The sequence below is a fragment of the Hyla sarda genome, chromosome 1 (assembly GCF_029499605.1).
Source record: "Hyla sarda isolate aHylSar1 chromosome 1, aHylSar1.hap1, whole genome shotgun sequence".
Taxonomy (NCBI): Eukaryota; Metazoa; Chordata; class Amphibia; order Anura; family Hylidae; genus Hyla; species Hyla sarda.
Window position 1 is genome coordinate 577,102,159 of NC_079189.1, and position 25,268 is coordinate 577,127,426.

General features: G+C 42.5%; 1 protein-coding gene and 1 long non-coding RNA gene across 2 annotated transcripts in view; one reads left to right on the plus strand and one right to left on the minus strand.

Moving 5' to 3' along the window:
• Positions 1-383: 383 nt before the first annotated feature.
• The window catches only part of LOC130294605 (phospholipid-transporting ATPase IC-like), an 84,811-nt gene continuing 59,926 nt past the window's right edge, over positions 384-25,268 (plus strand). Inside the window, exon 1 of the mRNA XM_056544706.1 lies at positions 384-528. The gene's annotated coding sequence lies outside the window, so the exon portion shown is untranslated. The remainder of the gene's footprint in view (positions 529-25,268) is intronic.
• LOC130294635 (uncharacterized) overlaps positions 7,140-25,268 on the minus strand; it is an 84,980-nt gene continuing 66,851 nt past the window's right edge. The window contains exons 5-6 of the long non-coding RNA XR_008848562.1: positions 14,969-15,022; positions 7,140-7,959 (exon numbers count right to left, since the gene is read on the minus strand). This is a non-coding gene — a long non-coding RNA (uncharacterized LOC130294635). The remainder of the gene's footprint in view (positions 7,960-14,968; positions 15,023-25,268) is intronic.

Genomic DNA, 25,268 nt, shown 5'->3' on the forward strand with positions numbered 1-25,268 from the left:
TATTATTATTTTTTGATAGTGCTGCATACATTGGCGCATATATATATCTATATATATATATATATGTCACATAGGTGCTATTTATTCTCAGGGACTCAGGATTTGCCTGCAATTCTTATTTGTCTCCTTTTTATTTGACTGAGTAATTTTGTAACTTGAGTCCATTCAAATACATGGAGGAGGGGGAGGAGAGGGCAGGGCTGTGGTCAGTGAGAATGAAGGAGGGCTGATCAGCAGGGACCCCAGCCATCCCCTTACCTGAAGTCACATGACCTGGGCCAGACCCTCCATGCACCACTCCCCCCTCCTGGGGATGAGCACCCTCTGTGTGAACATTTGCATGCACTGAACAACAGGCAGCAGCTAAAAGTTGTCAAACTTGTTTGTCAGGTGTGTGACACAACAGGCAGGAAGCCATTAGGAAGGATGGACTGAGCACCAGGTGTACACAGCAGCTCTGGGATCTAGTACTGGAGGAGCCCTCCTAAAACTGCAGGAGACCACACCAGGGAGGGAGCCCAGGAGCTGGTGAGTAGAGGCTGAGACTTACCTGCCCTCTGCAGTCTGGAAGTGGGATCCTATGCTGTAACATTGTATAGACCAGCAGTTGTGTGGCTACATTGTAAGGACCAGGAGTTGTGTGGATACATTGTAAGGACCAGGAGTTGTGTGGATACATTGTAAGGTCCAGGAGTTGTGTGGATACATTGGTAGAGACCAGCAGTTGTGTGGATACATTGTAGAGACCAGCAGTTGTGTGGATACATTGTAGAGACCAGCAGTTGTGTGGATACATTGTAGAGACCAGCAGTTGTGTGGATACATTGTAGAGACCAGCAGTTGTGTGGATACATTTGTAGAGACCAGCAGTTGTGTGGATACATTTGTAGAGACCAGCAGTTGTGTGGATACATTTGTAGAGACCAGCAGTTGTGTGGATACATTTGTAGAGACCAGCAGTTGTGTGGATACATTTGTAGAGACCAGCAGTTGTGTGGATACATTTTGTAGAGACCAGCAGTTGTGTGGATACATTTTGTAGAGACCAGCAGTTGTGTGGATACATTTTGTAGAGACCAGCAGTTGTGTGGATACATTTTGGAGAGACCAGCAGTTGTGTGGATACATTTTGGAGAGACCAGCAGTTGTGTGGATACATTTTGGAGAGACCAGCAGTGGTGTGGATACATTTTGGAGAGACCAGCAGTGGTGTGGATACATTTTGGAGAGACCAGCAGTGGTGTGGATACATTTTGGAGAGACCAGCAGTGGTGTGGATACATTTTGGAGAGACCAGCAGTGGTGTGGATACATTTTGGAGAGACCAGCAGTGGTGTGGATACATTTTGGAGAGACCAGCAGTGGTGTGGATACATTTTGGAGAGACCAGCAGTGGTGTGGATACATTTTGGAGAGACCAGCAGTTGTGTGGATACATTTTGGAGAGACCAGCAGTGGTGTGGATACATTTTGGAGAGACCAGCAGTGGTGTGGATACATTTTGGAGAGACCAGCAGTGGTGTGGATACATTTTGGAGAGACCAGCAGTGGTGTGGATACATTTTGGAGAGACCAGCAGTGGTGTGGATACATTTTGGAGAGACCAGCAGTGGTGTGGATACATTTTGGAGAGACCAGCAGTGGTGTGGATACATTTTGGAGAGACCAGCAGTGGTGTGGATACATTTTGGAGAGACCAGCAGTGGTGTGGATACATTTTGGAGAGACCAGCAGTGGTGTGGATACATTTTGGAGAGACCAGCAGTGGTGTGGATACATTTTGGAGAGACCAGCAGTGGTGTGGATACATTTTGGAGAGACCAGCAGTGGTGTGGATACATTTTGGAGAGACCAGCAGTGGTGTGGATACATTTTGGAGAGACCAGCAGTGGTGTGGATACATTTTGGAGAGACCAGCAGTGGTGTGGATACATTTTGGAGAGACCAGCAGTGGTGTGGATACATTTTGGAGAGACCAGCAGTGGTGTGGATACATTTTGGAGAGACCAGCAGTGGTGTGGATACATTTTGGAGAGACCAGCAGTGGTGTGGATACATTTTGGAGAGACCAGCAGTGGTGTGGATACATTTTGGAGAGACCAGCAGTGGTGTGGATACATTTTGGAGAGACCAGCAGTGGTGTGGATACATTTTGGAGAGACCAGCAGTGGTGTGGATACATTTTGGAGAGACCAGGAGGTATGTGCCTTGGCTGTATAAATGGAGATATAGCTAGACACATGGGACAGTTTAGGTGTGAATTCTTAGATTTTAAATGATATAGATCAGTAGTTATTGGGATACATTGTATATATGGAGATGTAGCTGGATACATTATATAACTCAGGTGTGTCTTCATAAGCCGGGCTCAGGCTGATACATTGTAATGATCAGGAGTTGTTTATACATTGTATGGATTCTGAGACTGGGTCTCAGGCTGATACATTGTACTTATTAGGAATTGTGTAGACACATCATTGGGCCTCATTTACTAAGCTGAAACCGACCAGTTTTTGTCTGGTTATTTTGGCGCAGTGTGTCAGAGACATGTCTGCGCCAGTGTGCGACAGTGTGCGCCTGAAAAATCCAATAAACCCGACATTGCACTGTGAAAAGCCGAAAAGGGGGTGTGGTCTGTTGCAAAGGGGGCATGGTCGGCCCGAAAAGGGGTGTGGTTTCACAACCCGACCGATTTACTATTGAATTCACAGAAAATCCTGTGGGTAAATGGCTGGAAATATCGACCTAGAAAAAGCTGGTCAGAAAATGTTCCTGCAAGTCTGAAACAACTTTGCCCAATAGTAAAAACCTGACACTCTTAGTAAATGAGGCCCATTGTATAGACCAGTGTTTCCCAACCAGGGTGCCTCCAGCTGTTGCAAAACTACAACTCCCAGGATGACTGGACAGCCAAAGGCTGTCCGGGCATGCTGGGAGTTGTAGTTTTGCAGCAGCTGGAGGCACCCTGGTTGGGAAACACTGATATAGACAGCGATTAAGGTAGATACATTGTATAGCTCAGGTGTGGCTTCTTAGTTTGGTGTTAGGCTGATACATTGGTATGGATAGATATTTAACCCCTTAAGGACCCAGCCATTTTACACCTTAGGACCCGGCCATTTTTTGCACATCTGACCACTGTCATTTTAAACATTAATAACTCTGGGATGCTTTTAGTTATCATTCTGATTCCGAGATTGTTTTTTCGTGACCTATTCTTCTTTAACATAGTGGTAAAATGTTTTGGTAACTTGCATCCTTTCTTGGTGAAAAATCCCCAAATTTGAAAATTTTTTGCATTTTTCTAACTTTGAAGCTCTCTGCTTGTAAGGAAAATGGATATTCCCCCCCAAAAAAATTTTTTTGATACACATATACAATATGTCTACTTTAGGTTTGCATCATAAATTGACAAGTTTTTACTTTTGGAAGACACCAGAGGGCTTCAAAGTTCAGCAGCAATTTTTCAAAATTTCCAAACTGAGTATTTTTCAGGGACCAGTTCAGGTTTGAAGTGGATTTGAAGGGTCTTCATCTTAGAAATACCCCACAAATGACCCCATTATAAAAACTGAACCCCCCAAAGTATTCAAAATGACATTCAGTCAGCGTTTTAACCCTTTAGGTGTTTCACAGGAATAGCAGCAAAGTGAAGGAGAAAATTCACAATCTTCATTTTTTACACTCGCATTTTCTTGTAGACCCAATTTTTGAATTTTACAAGGGGTAAAAGGAGAAAATGTATACTTATATTTGTAGCCCAATTTCTCTCGAGTAAGCACATACCTCATATGTCTATGTAAAGTGTTCGGTGGGCGCAGTAGAGGACTCAGAAGCGAATGAGCGACAAGGGGATTTTGGAGAGTACGTTTTTCTGAAATGGTTTTTGGGGGGCATGTTGCATTTAGGAAGCCCCTATGGTGCCAGAACAGCAAAAAAAAAAATACATTCCATACCATTTTGGAAACAAGACCCCTTGAGGAACGCAACAAGGAATTAAGTGAGCCTTAATACCCCACAGGTGTTTCACAACTCTTGCATATGTAAAAAAATAAAATAAAAAATTCACCAAAATGTGTTTCCCCCCAAATTTAACATTTTTGCAAGGGTTAATAGCAGAAAATACCCCCCAAAATTTGTAACCCCATCTCTTGTAACCCCCCACTGGTGTCTGTCAGATCTTTGGAACAGTGGGCTGTACAAAATGTTTAATGTGCACAGCCGACTGTTCCAAAGACCTGTCAGACACCAGTGGGGTGTAAATTCTCACTGTACCCCTCATTACATTCCGTGAGGGGTGTAGTTTCCGAAATGGGGTCACATGTTTTTTTGTTTTGTTTTTTTTTGTTTGTTTTTTACGTTTGTCAAAACCGCTGTAACAATCAGCCACCCCTGTGCAAATCACCTCAAATGTATATGGTGCACTCTCCCTTCTGGACCTTGTTGTGCGCCCCCAGAGCACTTTGCGTCCACATATGGGGTATCTCTGTAGTCAGGAGAAATTGCATTACAAATTTTGGGGGCTTTTTTTCCCCTTTTACCTCTTGTCAAAAATGAAAAGTATAGGGCAACACCAGCATGTTAGAGTAAAAAAAATTTTTTTTTACACTAACATACTGGTGTAGACCCCAACTTCACCTTTTCATAAGGGGTGAAAGGAGAAAAAGCCCCCCAAAATTTGTTAGCCAATTTCTCCCGAGTACGGCGATACCCCATATGTGGCCCTAAACTGTTGCCTTGAAATACGACAGGGCTCCAAATTGAGAGCGCCATGCGCATTTGAGGCCTGAATTAGGGATTTGCATAGGGGTGGACATAGGGGTATTCTACGCCAGTGATTCCCAAACAGGGTGCCTCCAGCTGTTGCAAAACTCCCAGCATGCTTGGACAGTCAACGTTTCCATTTTGGAAACAGTGGCGTACCAGAAGTTTTTAATTTTTATTGGGGAGGGGGGCTGTGTAGGGGTATGTGTATATGTAGTGTTTTTTACATTTTATTTTGTGGTAGTGTAGTGTAGTTTTTTTAGGGTACAGTCACACGGGCGGGGGATTACAGCGCGTTTCCCGCTGCGAGTTTGAGCTGCTGCGCAAAATTTGCTGCATCGCAAACTTGAAGCCTGATACTCACTGTAAGCCCCCTGCCCATGTGAATGTACCCTGTACATTCACAGGGGGGCGGCGCCTCCAGCTGTTGCAAAACTACAACTCCCAGCATGCACAGTCTATCAGTGCATGCTGGTAGTTATAGTTTTGCAACAGCTGGAGGCACACGGGTTGGGAAACACTGAGTTAGGAAACAGACAATGTTTCCCAACCAGTGTGCCTCCAGTTGTTGCAAAACCACTACTCCCAAACATTCTCAGGCATGCTGGAAGTAGTAGTTCGGCAACATCTTTAGAGCCAGCATGCTTGGAGTTGTAGTTTTGCAACATCTGGAGGACTACAGTTTGCAGACCACTAATACAGTGGTTCCCAATCTGTGCCCTTCCAGATGTTGCAAAACTACAACTCCCAGTATGCCAAAACTGTCCAGGCATGCTGGGAGTTGTAGTTCTGCAACATCGGAAGGGCCAGATGTTACAGAACTACAACTCCCAGCATACCTGGACAGTAAGGGCATGCTGAGGATGTGTAGTTTTGCAACATCTGGAAGGGCACAGTGGTCTCCAAACTGTGGACCTCCAGATGTTGCAAAACTGCAACTCCCAGCATGCCCAGACGCCAAGGGCTGTCTAGGCATGCTGGGAGTTGTAGTGTAAGGGGACCAGATGGAGCAGTCTAGATCACTTTACGGAGGTCTGGACTGCTGCAAAGTCCCACAACGGTTAGCTATCCGAAGAATCGCAGGGGATAGGAGGAGGTGGCAGGCTTGCCACCTCGCTCCTATACTTCAGCATGGTCCTGGCTGTCTGTGACAACCGGGATCATGGAAAAAATTACCAGGCGGTCGGGTCCCAGAGACCCGATCAGCCCGGTATTGCCACAGATCGCAGGGGCAATTTCCCTCGCAGACATGGCCCCCCTCGGCATTTGCCCTGGATGCCTGCTGCAGCATTTCAGCAGGCATCCGCTTCCGATCTCTGCCCGACGCGCGGCAGGGACCGGAAAACGCCATGATGTCATGGGTCCTTAAAGCCCCAGGGCACTGTCGGATACAAAAACTTTTGATATGTTGTTAAGCATGCAAAACCAATATTTCATACTGCCTGCTTGGACACATACTAGTCCTGCTGTGTCCATGTTTCATCACCTATGTTATGGACACACTTCCTTGATTGACAGCTTTGAGTGCAGGGCTCATAGCTGGTGAAAAATCCTCCCACTGTCAGCTTGTGTCCCGCTACTGTCAGTGAGGACAAGCTGGGAGTTGTAGTTTTGCTAATGCTAGAGGAGAAGTGAGCAGACAACATACTGAGGGAAGGGGCGGAGACCTGCACAGTAAGGCCACGCCCCCCCCTTTAAGAGTAATTCAGACTAGTGAGCTAAATAAAAAAAATAAAAAAAAGTGTAATAAAAAAATAAATAGGAGCTAGACACATAAAAATTAGATGTACATGGTCAGGAGGTACTGAGTGATATATTAAAAAAAAAAATTGTTGGATCTGACGGGTACACTCTAACTAACGTGGCTTTATAGACTAAGTTATAAATTGTATATATCGGGGGAGAATATGCTGCTACAATATATAAACAGGGGATATGTTGCCTTGTAGTAAAGATGGAGGCTTTGGATAATACATTCAACATCTTGGTAGATACAATATCAGACCGCTCTAGATACTTAGGCAAATGAGAATAGGATGATGTATTGTGTGTGTGTGTGTGTGTATATGTTTTTATATGTGTATATGTATATATATATATAATATATATATCTATATCTATCTCAAAATCATCGGTAGTTGCAGTATCTTGTAATACTACCGATGATTTAGCTTTTTTCATCACTGGACTAATACGGCTACTCCTAACGATAGAGATAGAGATATATATATTATATTATATTATAATTATAATTATATTGTAAGGTGAATGGGTGCCTCCTAGCCAGGATCCTATACACGTACTCCAATATAGTGAAAAAAATAGAAAATTATTTATTCATCCCAAATGTGTAGCAGCGACATTTCGATGGTCTCACACCATCATTTTCAAGCATTTTCATCATGTGACTTTTTATGGTCACGCAGGACCAATTAATCAATTAACAAATTTAGTATAAACATTGCGTAAAAAGATAGTGTACAGTTACAGAATACAGTGCAAGGCATAAAGTGTTATCATGTACATGTGACTGGCAGCCGACATAATGCTCGATTGTCAGTGTATACAGTAGATGCATAAATACAGTGCATACCGTGATTACATCTCAGGTGCTCAGTGTAAGGGCAATGATGATGAGATGGGCGGGAGGACAGGTCACTCGCCAGAGGACGCTACGTAATCCATATGTTGTTTGGCGTGGACGCAGCGGTACTTCCGCAGTCCGTCCGCAGGACCGGAAGTGACGTTCCGCTGGATGGTTCATGTGATAAGTCATGTGATGTCCGTTGCTGTGGAGCTCAGACGCTCTCCTCAATACATGCACACAGCGGTTCTAGAGGGTCACAGCGCCATCTTTAATGTGGGAAACGGTGCCCTTGTCCTGTTTTTAGTCGCACAGCAATCTTCGTACTTGGCACAAATGGTCCGGGAGGCCTACGTTTACCGCTGGCACACCCAGGGTCCATATACCCGCAGTTCCTGTCGTTGACATAGGCAATAGACTGGGATCTGCTTTGGTGCATACCTTTTGTCTTGAAGAAGTGAGACTTCTTCTGCTTATGGACGGCAACTGTTCTTGACCGATGCAAAGCTCCACAGTCCTGGTCCACCACTAGACAAAGCTGGCAAAGGATAGTCCACATAAATATTTTGCGATCAATTCGGTCGAGTGTTCCTCCATCTCCTGGCCCATCTCTAGAAAAACAGATATTAAAATAAATTATAAAATAGGGGAAAAAAAAATAAAAATAAAAAAAAAAATAAAAAAATATATATATATATATATATATATTTATTATTATAAATGTGGGGTATATTCTGCTATATTGTATGGATGAAGGGTATAGGTTGGTTTAAATGATTTTTATTGTTTTTTGAGAATTTTTAGAACAAGAAATGTTGGGAGAGGATAGTTTGTATAGTTCCCAGGTTTTGACTATAACATTCTATATATAGTTGGAGCCAATAAACCTCTAATGTATATACCTCACAGTAATAGTGTTACATAATTTATATAAATATAACATTTTATTGCGGGTTTATATATAAATTATATTGTTATGAAAAATGAGCCTCCATGGAACAATGTGTTTTACGTTCATAAGGATGTACTAAACTTTCTATATATAAATATAATCATTAACAGCTACAGTATTTCCATTGTTTGCTGTATTTATCCATCAATCGAGACTTTGTTGTTGTTGTTGTTTTTTCTTACTGTTTACTAGAACTATTGTAATGTTGTTTTTCAGAAGTGATGTGGCCCTTTAGTCATAGGAGCGCTCTGTGTTCATGAACATCCACTGTTGGAGTATTGTCTTGCATGTGGGATGGGTTAGAGAAGTATTTATTTTCCAAACAGGGTGCCTCCAGCTGTTGCAAAACTACAACTCCCAGCATGCCCGGACAGCCGAAGGCTGTCCGGGCATGCTGGGAGTTGTAGTTTTGCAACAGCTGCTGTTTTGAAAACACTGGATTAGAGTGTGCCGTGAATAGACACAATGCTGTAGACAGGTTATTTCAGAACTACAACTCCCAATGTGTCACAATAGCCTCTGTGTGCTGGGATTTTTAGTTGCACAGAATTTAGAAAGTCAATGGCCCTGATTTACTATTGTAAACCCGACATGTCTGCACCAGAATTTGTGCCAGAATAAAAAAAATTTAAAATAAAAACCAGTATGGCCCTCATTAACTATTGCAAACCCAACATGTTTTGTCAGGTTGTGCCCAGATTCTGCCGCATTGTGCAAGAAATTCTGTCTGTGCCAGAATTTGGCAATAATAATAATAATAATAATAATAATAATAATAATAATAATAATAATAATAATAATAATAATAATAATAATAATAATAATAATAATAATAATAATAATAATAATAATAATAATAATAATAATAATAATAATAATAATAATAATAATAATAATAATAATAATAATAATTAATAATAATATAAATATTTATTTTAATAAAAAAAAAGCAACTAACTCTCCATTTTACTAAGAAAAAAGGGTTGTGGTGGCGGGGAAAATGGGCATGGTCACCAAAAAGGGCCGTTTTCCCCACATTTTCACAAAAACCCAACATATTTACTAAGGTTTCCACAGAAAATGTGGTGGATTTCAGTGAAAAACCCGACAGATCAGAACATGTGTAAAAATAAATAAATAAATAAAATGTAGGGAAACCTTAGTAAATATTGTGGAAAAAAAATTGTAGAAACCTACACTCCACTATTAATAAATAAGGGCCACTGACTCTCCATTTTGCTGAGAGAACCTGAAAAGGGGGCGTGGCTGCCAAAAGAACTGTATCGGGAACTGCAGAGTAGAAGAGATTTGCTATGGGGATTTGCTTCTAAACTGGGCGGTTCCCGAGACACGTGTCATCAGAGGGCACTTAGATAGAAAAGAACAACTCAACTTCAGCAGCTCATAAGTACTGAAAGGATTAAGATTTTTTTTTTATAGAAGTAACTTATAAATCTTATTCAATAGTAGAAAGAAACAAACTCGGCACTGCTTCCTTAATTATTAGCACCTGACATCCAATGCCTCTGCTGGCTCAACCACGTCTGATGGTGCTCACTGGTAATAGCAAAGTCCAATGCAAATAATCCGTAGAGAAGAGAAAAGAAAACCAGGGCAACTCACCAATTACGTAAACTTCAAGCTTCTTTATTGATCCATGAAGGGTATAAACTGTGCAAGACACGGGTGGACAAACAACAGGGGGACGTTCGTTCGGGGCTACGGTGCCGTTTCGCAAGATATGCTTCAACTGGCCCACATCGTCTTCCAGCCGGAAACACATTTAAATAACCCTCCCCTCCGTTGCCATAGAAATGAGCCAAACAAAAGGTAAGTGCAATTAAAAATGTTAAAAACAACTGTGTGATACTCCTAAGATTTTCATTTATGTTAGTAATGCACTGAGCTCAGTACGTTCATTAAGACCTAAAGGCCCCATTGCTTCCAACCGAAGAATCCATTTCGTTTCATTTCTTAACAGTTTTCTTCTTTATTTTTCTCTCCATGTTGGAAGACAAATGGGTGTTCACTTCCAAGAACCCCTTTATTGGTAAAATTAAACTTTTTCTCAGATATGTGGACGACCTCTTTATCATTTGGGACGGTTCAGAGAAGGAATTTGTTGCCTTTGTTGAATATCTCAACCAAGTGAATGGAGTTAATATGTTTTTTACATATGTATTTGGAGATCAACATCTTGAATTTCTGGATGTACAGATAGATATTGTGGATAGCAATATAGTGACATCTGGTTTTAGAAAATCGATTGCCAAAAATTCATTGTTACATTATCACTCATCCCATCCCCCCCAGGTCAAAAATAGTATCCCATACAGTCAGTTAGTCAGACTAAAACGAATTAACAGCAATCCTATACTGTTTCAAAAACAGGCAGATGATTTACAATATCGTTTGGAACAGAGAGGATATCCTCTTAATTTAATTTTAGATGCAAGAAAGAAAATAGATCGAGTACCAAGAGAAATGTTGCTGAAAACGAAAGATAGAATTAACAATAAACGTTGCGTTTTTTCTTTTTCAAATACTCCTATTAATAATGTAGTGAAAAAAGCTATTACGAATAATTGGTATATTTTACAAGAGGATGCTGACATAGCAATAACTACTAGTGAAAAACCGATTGTTACATATAGAAAAACGAAAACAATTGGAGACTTATTGAAAAAAGGAAAAAACGCAACGGGACAGAATTGGTTGTCTGAATTACGCCCAAAAGGGAATTTTATTTGCGGTTCATGTTCATTTTGCTCTTTAAATATGAAATGTAGAATTGTAGAATTAGCAGGTAATACTATTAATGTGAAACAATGTATTACATGTAGATCCTCTCATGTAGTATACGCATTGGTATGTAAATGCAAATTATTTTATATTGGGAAGACAAAAAGGCCCTTATTTCACAGAATCCGCGAACATGTTCGATCCCTCAGGACCGGCATCGGAGCCACTAGATTTATTCAGCATATTAATGAAGTTCATTCGAAAGAAAAATATGGATTCCGTTTTGCCGGACTTGAAAGGATCGAACATGGTATTGCTGGGAAAAATAAAGAAGAAATACTGTTAAGAAATGAAACGAAATGGATTCTTCGGTTGGAAGCAATGGGGACTTTAGGTCTTAATGAACGTACTGAGCTCAGTGCATTACTAACATAAATGAAAATCTTAGGAGTATCACACAGTTGTTTTTAACATTTTTAATTGCACTTACCTTTTGTTTGGCTCATTTCTATGGCAACGGAGGGGAGGGTTATTTAAATGTGTTTCCGGCTGGAAGACGATGTGGGCCAGTTGAAGCATATCTTGCGAAACGGCACCGTAGCCCCGAACGAACGTCCCCCTGTTGTTTGTCCACCCGTGTCTTGCACAGTTTATACCCTTCATGGATCAATAAAGAAGCTTGAAGTTTACGTAATTGGTGAGTTGCCCTGGTTTTCTTTTCTCTTCTCTACGGATTAACTTATAAATCTGTTTATCTTTCTGGAGCCAGTTGATATATAAAACAATTTTTTTCCTGGATAACCCCTTTAAAAAGAAAAAAAAATTTAGGGAAACCTTAGTAAATAATGTGGAAAAAAGATTGTAGGGAATTAAAACCCACAAAGAAAACTACACAACACTCTTAGTAAATCAGGGCCATTGTTTTAAATGCCCATGTTTTTGGCACATTCTGAGCTTTCTTCAGCCCTGCTCTTTGGGAATAATGCTGTTTCCTGAATTGATAGTCTCCAGTATATATTTGCCAATGACTGGATCAGTGTCTTCTTTCCTCTTGGGGTGAATTGACAGATGGAATATTTCGGGATTGCTATGTATGATATCTTGTTGACTTTTCAGTTTTGGATACTGTACTTATAGGCAAAAATGGTGAACTTATGGTGAATGCGTTGCCCGGCCTTGGCCGGGGGGGAATGCGTTGCCCGGCCTTGGCCCGGGGGGACTGCGTTGCCCGGCCTTGGCCCGGGGGGACTGCGTTGCCCGGCCTTGGCCCGGGGGGACTGCGTTGCCCGGCCTTGGCCCGGGGGGACTGCGTTGCCCGGCCTTGGCCCGGGGGGACTGCGTTGCCCGGCCTTGGCCCGGGGGGACTGCGTTGCCCGGCCTTGGCCCGGGGGGACTGCGTTGCCCGGCCTTGGCCCGGGGGGACTGCGTTGCCCGGCCTTGGCCCGGGGGGACTGCGTTGCCCGGCCTTGGCCCGGGGGGACTGCGTTGCCCGGCCTTGGCCCGGGGGGACTGCGTTGCCCGGCCTTGGCCCGGGGGGACTGCGTTGCCCGGCCTTGGCCCGGGGGGGACTGCGTTGCCCGGCCTTGGCCCGGGGGGACTGCGTTGCCCGGCCTTGGCCCGGGGGGAATGTGGGGTCCAGAGACAGATCATTGCCTGTATCACAAGTTGGGTATTAGGGTCACACAGCCGCCCAGTTGCTCAGGTATTTGCTTGCTTGTTCTCGTATGAAGATTTTATCACTGCAGAAATGTTTTCAACACAAGTCAGAAAGTTATTTACATACAACAATCATTGGAAATGGGACCATGAATAGTTAACTATAGATTATTATATATTTGCTCTAATGTCTTAGGCCTAAGTGAAAGAATAGACAGAACATTCCCCGCATTCCCCCCAGGCCAAGGCCTAAGTGAAAGAATAGACAGAACATTTGGGCATGTGAATGTTTTTTATTAAACTTGGACAAATCCAGAAGAAATATCTTACAGAGGTCAATAAATATCTACAGCCACATTTACCTAGCCCGCAATGAATTTATGCAAACACCAAATAAAAGAACTTGGTAAAATGCTGCCATTACTTCTATAAATACATATGTCATTGTTTTCCAACCAGGGTGCTTCCAGGTGTTGCAATGCTGGGAGTTGTAGTTTTGCAACAGCTGGAGGCACACTTGTTGGGAAATGCTGATATAGACCTAGGAGCTATATGTAGCAGACGGAGCATTGTGTAAGAGGAAACTTGGAAAACTGCCTAAGTTGTCCATGGCAACCAAGCGCTGAGACTGGTTGCTATGGACAACAAAACATTTTTATTTATTTTTGACAGTTTTCACAAATCTGCCCCTGTATTGTGTCGTATTTGATGCCATATTATGGAGTATCTTGGCTAGTGGGGGAGAAGATCGATTTCTCGCGTGCGAGTTTTGCAGACTGGGAGATTCATAAGGGAGATTTATGGCGATGTCTTATAGGAAGGTTCTCCTTGTTGCCAATAGCAACCAACCAAAGCCCTGCTTTCATTTTACCAAGCAATATGACAAAATGAAAGCTGAACTGTGATTGGTTGCTAATGGCTTTTTTTTTTTTTTTTTTTTTTTTTTTTTTAGCTCCTATAGACTTCTGTGGGAGAGATCGAAAGATTTAAAACTTCATAGTCTCAACATGCTGTGATTTTTGGCAAACTGTCACTGAACCCAAAACCATAGAAAAAATGCCAAAGAAAACAACCCCAAGTGGGTTGGGTGTTTTATTATTTTATTTTTTTATTACTCTATTGATTTAAGCTAAAGTCTGTCCACAGTGTTTTTCAGCAAAATGATGTTGTGAGGCATTTGTGGTGTTTTGTTTTTGGATATTTTTTTAAACAAGACTAAGGGTCCATTCACATCGATTTTTGCCATACTGTTTTGCTTCATTTTTTTTTCATTTTTTTTTTTGCATAACGTATGCCTTTAAAAACTGACAAAACTGTATGCAAACGTGTACTATAAATTTTAACTTCATACTATGTTTTAAACCGTATACGTTTTGAATTTAGATTGCATCAGTTTTTGCAAAAAAGTATATTGCAAAAGTTTTTTGATTAACACTTTCTTGCAATAAAGTTCAGATTGTTGTATTGAAAGGAAAGTAGGTGAAGTTTGCTATAGGCAAGGAAAAACGTATCCCACAAACCATATGCCACCATAGACCCATCCGTTTTTCATTGACTTTAAAATTTCAAAAAAAGTATATGGTTCACAAAACCGTAATAGACTGCAGTTTTGTATATAAAAAAAAAACACACTCGACCAAATACTTACACAACCGCATGCTCCTTGATGCATACGTTTTTTCATGGGATGTTTATGTATACGGTTGTATACGGCTTTCCCATATAAGGGTGCGTTCCCACCTGGCGTATACGCAGCGTATTTCACGCTGCGTAAAATTTCTGCAGCAGATGAGCTGTGTGCACAGTGCAGCAGTCTCCCATTCAAATCAATGGGAGACTGCTGCAGCAGAATATTCCCTTGGAATTCTGCTTGAAAATTCTGTGTGGACAAGGGCCCATGCACACTACTAAAATTCAGCTAGGAATTACCCCGCTGAATTCCATCACCAGGTCCGCCTGTTCTTAATTTGCTGCAGAAATGAACCCCTACAATTCAAAATCTTTCACAATGGGCTCTTCTGGGCGCAATTAGTACCTGCGTTAAAAGTTCCACTGCAGAACTTTCAAAGTGTTCCCAGAGCAGCAGAATGCCGTTGTGATCAATGCGATTCTAATTCTTGGCTGATTATTGGTAGTGTGAATGGGCCCTAAGGCATTATACTATGGGTCTGTACAACACGTTTGTTTTATGGAGCTGTAATAGAGCCTTTTGCTAAACGTATATCATGCAAGTATATGAAAACTTTTTTTTTTTTTTTTTTTTTTTATACCTGTGAAACGTACGATTATACACACATGATCACTTCCAAATATGTTGATGCAACCTGCAAAATAATTGAAAAAAAAATTTAGAACATGAATCTTTTTTTTTGATAGACTAACCAACATGTCGCAGAAATTCACAAAAACACAACATGTGTGAATACATTTTTGACCATAGTCAGTAGGCAATTTATGATTATAAACACATTTGTTTTATAAGCAAATTGAACCTCAAATTTACCTTTTTATTTATTTTTTATTTTTTTTACTTTACGTTTTTGGAACTTTTTTATTTTCAAGCTTTTTAGGATATTTTATCCAAATCAGGTTTATCAAGTGTTTCTGGTGCCGGCTTATCCCTCTCAGAACAATAGGGTGGATCAGTTAAAATCCAACACTGCTTGACCTTGACATTATCAGTAGGTGGTGTGTCTGAAGGCCACCTATATATGCTGGATAAGTCAGTCAAACCCCCCTGACTAAAGTGTATGGTATTCTCTAGACATTCCACCATCAGACTGTCGGTGGAGAGACCCCATTGTTCTCGGAGGGATGAGCTGTCTGGCTGTTGCTCTTCCCTCCCCATTGAGAACATCCGTCCATTCATGTGTATGTATAGGTCAGAAGGTATAGCTGGGGGCTGACAGCTATTGAAAGTGAGCAGCTATAGACAGTCGAACTCGCTGAAGGTGGTGGGTTTAGCTGACTTTAGTATAAGGTGTGTGTGTGTGGGTTTTAGTTTTCTGCCATAGGTTAATGCACCCTTATGGTCTCTGTTAAGTGTTTGCAGTATCTGTTGTTAATAGGCTAAAATTAGATTAACCTCTTGAGGACCAAGCCCATTTCGGCCTTAAGGACCAGGCCAATTTTCGTTTTTGCACTTACGTTTTTTTCCTCCTCCCCTTCTAAAAATCATAACTTTCAATTTTGCCATAATGACATCACTTATTTTATGACATAATCTGTGGCGAAACCATAAAAAAATTATTTGTGGGGTGAAATTTTTATTTTTTTTTAAAAGCCATTATTTTACTTTTGGGGGCTTCAGTTTCTACGCAGCGCACTTTTAGGTAAAAATTAAATTTTCTCATTATTCTGTAGATCCATACGGTTACAGGGATACCCAATTTATGTAGGTTTTGTTTTATTTTTACTACTTTAAAAAAATTATAACTACATGCACCAAAATTCTGATCCCTATACCTTTTCTATTTTTATGCATATGGGGCTATATGAGGGTTCATAAAAAGGGGGGTGGGGTTCAAACTTTTACTAGGAAGGGGTTAATTAACGTTTATTAACTTTTTTTTTTTTTTCTTTAACACTTTTATTACTATATTTTTTCTTTTAGCCCCATAGGGGGCTATAACATGCAATCTTTTGATTGCATATACTTATCAATGCTATGCCATAGCATAGCATTGATCAGTATTATCGGTGCTCTGCTGCTCCAGCCAGCATGGCTGGCTGGGAGCAGCAGAAGACCGATCAAACAGCGAGGAGGCAGGTAAGGGCCCTCCCGCCGTCCTCTCCGTGATGGTCCCGATCAGCTCGGCTGAGCTGCCGGGTTACCTTTTTACTTTCGTTTTAGATGCTGCGATCAACTTTGATTGCAGCATCTAAAGGGTTAATGCCGGGCATCTGCCCAATCAGCGGTGCCCGGAATTATCCCTGGGTCCTGGCTGCTGATAGCAGTCGGGACCCACCAGCTTTGAAGCGTGCTCAGCTTGAGGTACGCCCTTGGTCCCCGACAGGTTAAAGTATGTTGAGGGTTAAACAATCGTCTCTTGACCTCCTCCTATACACATGAACATTCAGCATGGCCCAACACTCATGTTTCCTCTATGGGAATGGAGGGATAAGCCACAGCCAAACAGCTCTGGCCCGTGCTTCTTTCCCAAAACTATACCCTTTTCTCCACCAACATAATCTGCCGGTGGAGAGTTTGGAGGTCGCCATAAACCTTAGACAGTTGGCTGAACCTAACGCATATGACTTTCACAGACCTACCTATATAGATTTATGACCTTTTAAAGTTCTTCAAACTGGCCATATATTATCAATTCTGAAAATTATTATTATTTCCTTAAAGTTCGTTCTTGAACAAATGATCTACTATCCACATATTTCCAACACTACAGAAGATAATGGTCCATTGTCAGTCAGCTAAAATCGTTCATTGTTGAAAATTTTCTGACCAGTTATACACTACTCAAAAAAATAAAGGGAACACTTAAAGGGGTTCTCCACCATAAGGTGATTTTAGTACGTACCTAGCAGACAGTAATGGACATGCTTAGGAAGGATCTGCACTTGTCTTGGGGCTAAATGGCTATGGTGAGATTACCATAATACTGTGGCTATCTTTATGTGAGCTGGCATTTCCTGTTTGAGTTTTCTTATTTTGCCTACAAATCCCATAACTCCCTCCCTCTGAGACAAGTCATTTTGTCTGCTGTTAAAAATAAATGTTGGGGTGAAAATCACAGAAGAATTGTGAGAAAACCGTCACACACAGGTACAGACACTATATTATGAACTACATTAACTTCACAGCCCCTGTAGCATAGTCAAATAAAAAACAATTCCTGAAATACCCCTTTAAACAACACAATGTAACTCCAAGTCAATCACACTTCTGTGAAATCACACTGTCCCCTCAGGAAGCAACACTGATTGACAATCAATTTCACATGTTGTTGTGCAAATGGAACAGACAACAGGTGGAAATTATAGGCAATTAGCAAGAGACCCCCCCCCCCCCCCCAATAAAGGAATGGTTCTGCAGGTGGTGACCACAGACCACTTCTCAGTTCCTATGCTTCCTGGCTGATGTTTTGGTCACTTTTTAATGCTGGTGGTGCTTTCAGTCTAGTGGTAGCATGAGACGGAGTCTACAACCCACACAAGTGGCTCAGGTAGAGCAGCTCATCCAGGATGGCACATCAATGAGGGCTGTGGCAAGAAGGTTTGCTGTGTCTGTCAGCTTAGTGTCCAGAGCGTGGAGACGCTACCAGGAGACAGGCCAGTACATCAGGAACTGTGCAGGAGGCTGTAGGAGGACAACAACCCAGCAGCAAGACCGCTACCTCGCCTTTGTGCAAGGAGGAGCACTGCCAGAGCCCTGCAAAATGACCTCCAGCAGGCCACAAATGTGCATGTGTCCACTCAAATGGTCAGAAACAGACTACATGAGGGTGGTATGAGGGCCTGACATACACAGGTGGGGGTTGTGCTTACAGCCCAACACCGTGCAGGACGTTTGGAATTTGCCAGAGAACACCAAGATTGGCAAATTTGCCACCGGCGCCCTGTGCTCTTCACAGATGAAAGCAGACAGATGTTACAGAGTCTGGAGATGCTGTGGAGAACGTTCTGCTGCCTGCAACACCCTCCAGCATGACCGGTTTGGCGGTGGGTCAGTAATGGTGTGGGGTGGCATTTCATTGGGGAGCCGCACAGCCCTCCATGTGCTTGTCAGAGGTAGCCTGACTGCCATTAGGTACCGAGATGAGATCCTATGACCCCTTGTGAGACAATATGCTGGTGCGGTTGGCCCTGGGTTCCTCCTAATACAAGACAATGCTAGACCTCATGTGGCTGGAGTGTGTCAGCAGTTCCTGCAAGAGGAAGGCATTGATACTATGGACTGGCCCGCCCGTACCCCAAACCGGAATCCGATTGAGCACATCTGGGACATCATGTCTCGCTGCATCCGCCAATGCCACGTTGCCCCACAGACTGTCCAGGAGTTGGTGGATGCTTTAGTCCAGGTCTAGGAGGAAATCCCTCAGGAGACCATCTGCCACCTCATCAAGAGCATGCCCAGGCATTGTAGGGAGGTCATACGGGCACGTGGAGGCCATACACACTACTGAGCCTCATTTTGACTTGTTTTAAGGACCTTACATCAAAGTTGGATCAGTCTGTAGTGTGGTTTTCCACTTTCATTTTGAGTGTGACTCCATATCCAGACCTCCATGGGTTGATAAATTTGATTTCCATTGATAATTTTTGTGTGATTTTGTTGTCAGCACATTCAACTATGTGAAGACAAAAGTATTTCATAGGATTAGTTCATTCATTCAGATCTAGGATGTGTTATCTTAGTGTTCCCTTTATTTTTTTGAGCAGTGTCCATTTAATCGTCCATTTAAAGGGGTACTCTGGCGCTAAGACATCTTATCCCCTATCCAAAGGATAGGGGATAAGATGCCTGATTGCGGGGGTCCCGCCGCTGGGGACCCCCGGGATCTTGCATGCAGCACCCCGTTAGAATCAGTCCCGGAGTGTGTTCGCTCCGGGTCTGATTACTGGCGATCACGGGGACGGAGCATTGTGACGTCACGGCTCCGCCCCCGTTTGATGTCACACTCCACCCCCTCAATGCAAGCTTATGGGAGGGGGCATGACAGCTGCGTGCAAGATCACGGGGGTCCCCAGCGGCGGGACCCCCGCGATCAGGCATCTTATCCCCTATCCTTTGGATAGGGGATAAGATGTCTTAGCGCTGGAGTACCCCTTTAATCAAGTTTAATCCATGGTGTATAAAAACTTTAATGGGGGAAGGAACTGGCCACTGGCTGCCACATGCGGCTGAAAGCTCATGTGGCTTCCAAATAACTGAAGATCACCAAAGTTCAGGAAATAAGGGCTCTGCTATATAGAGCTCAGTTGGCAAGTCTGTTTTAATGGCCGGAGGTCTATGCACTATTATTTTCTCCACTAAACTTCAGATCCCTGGCGAACCCCATTCAAGTCAGTGGGATCCGCCAGGACCCGCTGGTGTCAGTGGGCCGAACGGATGCAGAATGAGACGGAGAACAAAGGCAATGTGTTCGAGTCTAGCAGCTACAAAACAGATGTTTATATTACTTGTCTTAACCCGGCCTGATCTATTAACTCATGTGGTGTTGATCCTACTGTACCTGAGTTGCCGTAGTCTTAATAAATCTTAGTAAGTCTTAAGAAATCTGCTTGTTTCTGTGAGATTTTTTTTTTTTTTTTATGAAACACATAGGAAAGTGATTTGGTGTTTGTTCAAAGTCTTTTTATATTTCCTATCCAACAAAAAACATTTTTTTTTAAATATATCACTCAGTACCTAATCCTGACCATGTACATCTATTTTTTGTGTCTAGCACCTTTCTTTATTTTTTTTATTACACTTTTAATTTAGCTCACTAGTCTGAATTCCTCTCAAAGGGAGGGGGTGTGGCCTCATTGTGCAGGTCTCCGCCCCCTCCCTCAGTATGCTGTCTGCTCACATCTCCCCTAGCATTAGCAAAACTACAACTCCCAGCTTGTCCTCACTGACAGTAGAGGGACACAAGCTGACAGTGGGAGGATTTTTCCTCCAGCTGTGATCCCTGCGCACACAGCTGTCAATCAAGGAAGTGTGTCCATGACATAGGTGATGATGCATGGACACAGCAGGACTAGTATGTGTCCAAGCAGGCAGGGGGGGCAGTTGTTTGACTGGCTTATTCAGTATGAAATACTGAAAATATTCTAATGAAAACAATTGTAAAACCTATTGTTTTTGCATGCTTTACGACATATTGGTTTTGCATGCTATACAACAAGTTTTTGTATCTGACAGTGCCCATTTAAATCCATGAGTAATTAAATGATAGAGGCGGTGTATCGGTGTGTATGATGCCTGCAGCTCTATAAGGCTCTGTTCACATAAGTGTCGGAGGCATTGTTGTGGATGGGGTCTGTCCTTTTTCCTTTGTCCTTTTTCCTCCATGGTGTCCCAAAAAAACTATAAAAAAATAGTACTTGTTGTTGTTTTGTGTGAGTGTTCTGGAGTACACTACGCAGACTCCTTTACATCCAGCTCTGCTGTACACTAATGCTTCTTGTATTGCCAGTGCCAGTGCCAAGTTTCTTTGAATTTTGGGATAGCTATGCAGAGGTTATTTTTCTAGGACGTGACCCAACATGTGCCAGCGAGCATGGGGGATGCAGAGATCGTTTCTGTTCATCATACTATCACCGGAAGAGCACACCAAAACAAACAAAAGGCCTAGAATTCTTGCTGGACAAGTTTGTAGAAAATTCACTCTCTATCAATGGATGAAACAGTTTTCTTTTTAAGACCTCACAGAGGAGTTTGTTTGGCGGTGTAAGGCCCCCTTCACAGACGGCACCGGAGAGGGGAATGCAGCTTGCTGTCCAGCGACCAGAAACAATGGTTGACGAATGCTACTGTGGTGACTGGGGTGTTGCAGTATGGAGCAGGGTCTGGTGGTATTAACCCTGGGGGCAAGATATTGTTAACCTTTAGTGTTCGTGATGCCAGGATGTGGTTATTCCGGTATGGTAACTGCCATCAACCAACCCAAAAACTGTTTTGTAATAAAGGAATGTCCACAGCAAGGATTATGAATAAACTGGAACTTTTTACTTGAAATGCTTAGGGAACAGTCTTTACAATTATGCAGTTCCTTCAGAGGAAGCTGGGACACAGGATACCTCGCAGGCTTGCTTGGACTTGTAGTTATTGAAATATTTATGAAGGCCACTGTGCTACTAATATATTCCTTAGCTAAGTAGTAGTCACTGGATTTGTAGAGAGAATTGTAACTCACATTTTAGAAGTGGCTTCTGTTCATTAGGCTTTGGCCTAGATGCAATTGTGCGGGAATTTATGCTGCTTTAGTGTACAGGATGAGAAGTAGGAACTAAGAGAGCTAACTGAGAGACTACAGCCGCTTATATACTAGGGGGCTGGACTAAAGCCCATTGGTTGCTAAGCCTGTAGGTTCTGTACCCAAGAAAATCTGGGTATGTCACATGACAGTGGTTCACATGACTAACACTTTTATATGAGATAGCCTGGGGTAGTAGGGTATATGGGGTGTAGCTGTGCGGTAATTAAAGGGTGTCTGATTAACCCTTTCTATTCGTGACCCCAGGGTGAGGGCTCCTCTGTAATCCTTGTCCTACCGCCACCCTTACCAAGAGCGATAGGGAGGTATGCAATAACTGAATGTCCACAACCGGAGAGTTTGCTGAAAACAGTTGGAACATTTACTGAAGATTTTATGCAAGCTTCATAAACGAAACAGTCTCTATAGAGGCAAAGTCTCTTAGAGATTGACAGTGGTTGGGACCTTAAGCAATTTAGCGTCCAGAGACTGATATGCGTTGTTCCGCTGGATTTAGGGGATTTAGTTGAGGTCCAGCAGTCACGCTAGCTTTAGCAGGGATTTAGTTTAGGACTCACGGTTTCGTTTAGGCAGAGGCCGGCAGGTTTTCAGGCCTAGCGTGTCTTTGAAAGTTGCGCAGATCCGTACTGCTAGTCCGGCATCCATGAGAGCAGCAGCCAAAGATAGCGATCATTGGCTGCAGCTCCCTTATACGTGTAGGGGCTGGACTAAAGCTGATTGGTCCAATACTTCTGTAAATCATCTTTACAAAGGGTTATGGGTAAACATGTGACCCAAGGACCTCCAAAGGTCCTCCAACATACCATAGAGGAATTACCATAGTCACATGACCGAAGGTCCTGCGACGCTACCAAGGTAAGTATACTAATATGCATTATATTAAATATATACTTTATTAAATATGTACACATAAACATTATAAAATTAGAGTAGAAGGAGGCGACTAGGGGTTGTCCAACCTGGGGGACCCTACCTGAGCGTAGTAACTCTAACTCTGGGGACCACCATACAAGGTACAGTATGCAATACGGTACCGGGACACCACATATACATTTGTACAAACTTTATACATATTGACAATGCATACACAATGTGGTGTCTGGGGTGTTGCAATGATATTACAGGGTCATGTGGTATTAACCCTTAATTGTCATGATGCCAGGGTGAGTTTGCTTAGTATTGAAGAGGTCCTGCTGCCAACCGTCCCACAAACTGCAGGGATAATAAACGGAATGTCCACAGCAGACTTTATGAGATAACTGGAAACTTTTACTTGAACTTTTATGCAACAGTCTTTACAATTATACCGTGTCTCTCGAGGTAACTGGGATGCAGGTTCCTCACAGGCTTTGCTGGGACTAATAGTCTTTAGCTTTATGCAGGCCACTGTGCTACTAATTATAAGATTTGAGTGGAATAGTAGTCACACAGGATGTGTAGGTTGAGCTTTATATATAACTCAGGGTTTTAGTGGCTTCTGGTTCTTTAGGCTTTGGCCTAGTTGAGATGAATGAAGATATGCTGATTGTGCTTGCTTTGGATCCAGGAGATAAGAGCAGGAACAAGAGAAGGAACCAAGCGAGAGAATTTACAGACTACAGCCCCTTATATATTAAGGGGGCTGGACTAATCCCATTGGCTGCAAAGCCTGTAAGTCCTGAACCCAGAGAACTCTGCGTACATCACATGTCATCATCACATGACCCTGGAAGGTCCTAAACATCTAAACAACCATTATCCCATACCACGTGACCTGGGTAGGTCCTATACATTTATATACTATACAAAAATACATTTTTATGAGGCGACCAAGGGGCAAGCCCTGCAGGAGAGCCCTGTGGAATGGAGGGATTCTAGACAGGGACAGGACCAGGTCCTGTACTGGGACACCACAACAATATATACAATGCATTTAAATAGAACAATAAGAAGGTGAGCAAGGGGGGGGGGACCCTGCACGAGAGCCCTATGGACTCAAGGGACTCTTGCTGAGGGGACTTAAGGATGGTACAGGTCTAGGTCCTGTACTGGGATACCACACTACAAAACTGATAAACTGATGCATGTTATAATCTGTTGTGACATCAGTTGTGTCGAGATTTAGGCTGAATTCAGCTATGCCAGACATATGAGAACTCAGCCTAACTTATTCCTTAAAAATTAAAGGCTGAACGCATTGGGGAGTATTTATCGATGGAATTATGCCAGTATGCAGTTGTATGTGTTTGTTTTTATTACTATCACACTATTTTAGTTAAGTTATAAACGTGGCTAGTGTTTGCCATCAACTTACTGTTAATCTGGTACTCCAGGAACTTGACTTTTCCCCAATTCACAGGATGGGGGAGGAGTGTCGGATCAATGGGAGTCCGACTGGCCGGACCCCACTGTGATCTCCCGGGAGCCTACCCATCCTTGGAGCACTCCAGCCCCCACCCAGGGTTCATGGGCCAATCAGCCAATCTCCAGGCTGAGACCTTGTCTGATATTTGGGCACTATTGTATTATTATAACCCACTACATATTATGGCTAATTGGATCCTGTATGACACTATAATGCGGGGGTGGGTGTCACATTGCAAACAAAAGATTCTGCCCAAGGCTTTATCTAAGATTACACAATAATCGCCCCCTTCTTTTGAAATAGTCATAAAACTTTCGTGTTCAAACTAGCTTCCCCCTACAGCAGCATCTCCCAACCAGATTGCCCTCGGTTGTCACAAAACTACAACTCCCCCAGCTAGATCTGAATGAATGAACTAATTGTATGTAGTGATGTCGCGAACATAAAATTGTATTCCTCAGCAGATAAGTGGATTCTTTGCCAATGCAGATTTGGTTCACAAAGCACGCCCATCTATTAGCCACAGAACTATTCTCAAGAATGGCCAAAGCTACCTACACAGATCTAGGAACTGCTAGTTTGTACCCCCGGGGTTCTGAGAATGAAATTCATGGAACTTGTTAAATTTTTTGGTTTCCTCCTACACTGCGAGAGCATGGCCAGGATAAGGGGGTGTTGTTTTTTGTTTTGTTAATGAAGTTCTAAAACTTAACATGTCAAGACCTCGCCTTGCTATCAATATTCTATATCTATTCTTTCCTCTACATCTAGAGGAAAGAAGGTTTCTACACCAGCACAGACGGGAGTTCTTTACTGTAAGAGCAGTGAGACTGTGGAATTCTCTCCCGGAGGAGGTGGTCATGGGGAACTCTGTAAAAGAGTTCAAAAGGGGTCTGGATGCATTTTTGGAGAATAATAACATTGATGGTTATGTATACTCGATATTTAGGGACATCATGTTGATCCAGAGATTTATTATGACTTCAGTAGATGGAGTCAGGAAGGAATTTTTACCTCTAGTATGAGGGTTTTTTGCCTTCCCCCTGGATCAACTCAGTAGGGACTCATTAGGGATATAGGTTGAACTAGATGGACTCTGGTCTTTTTTCAACCTTATGAACTATGTTACAGAATTTAACACACGAAAATAAACATTCTAATGCTCACCAGTGCTACAGTTGTGTCTATAGAGTGCCTACGACAGTTGTCTATAGAGTGCCTACTACAGTTGTCTATAGAGTGCCTACTACAGGACGTTGCTAGGTCTCCAAAAGACCCAGGGCTAGA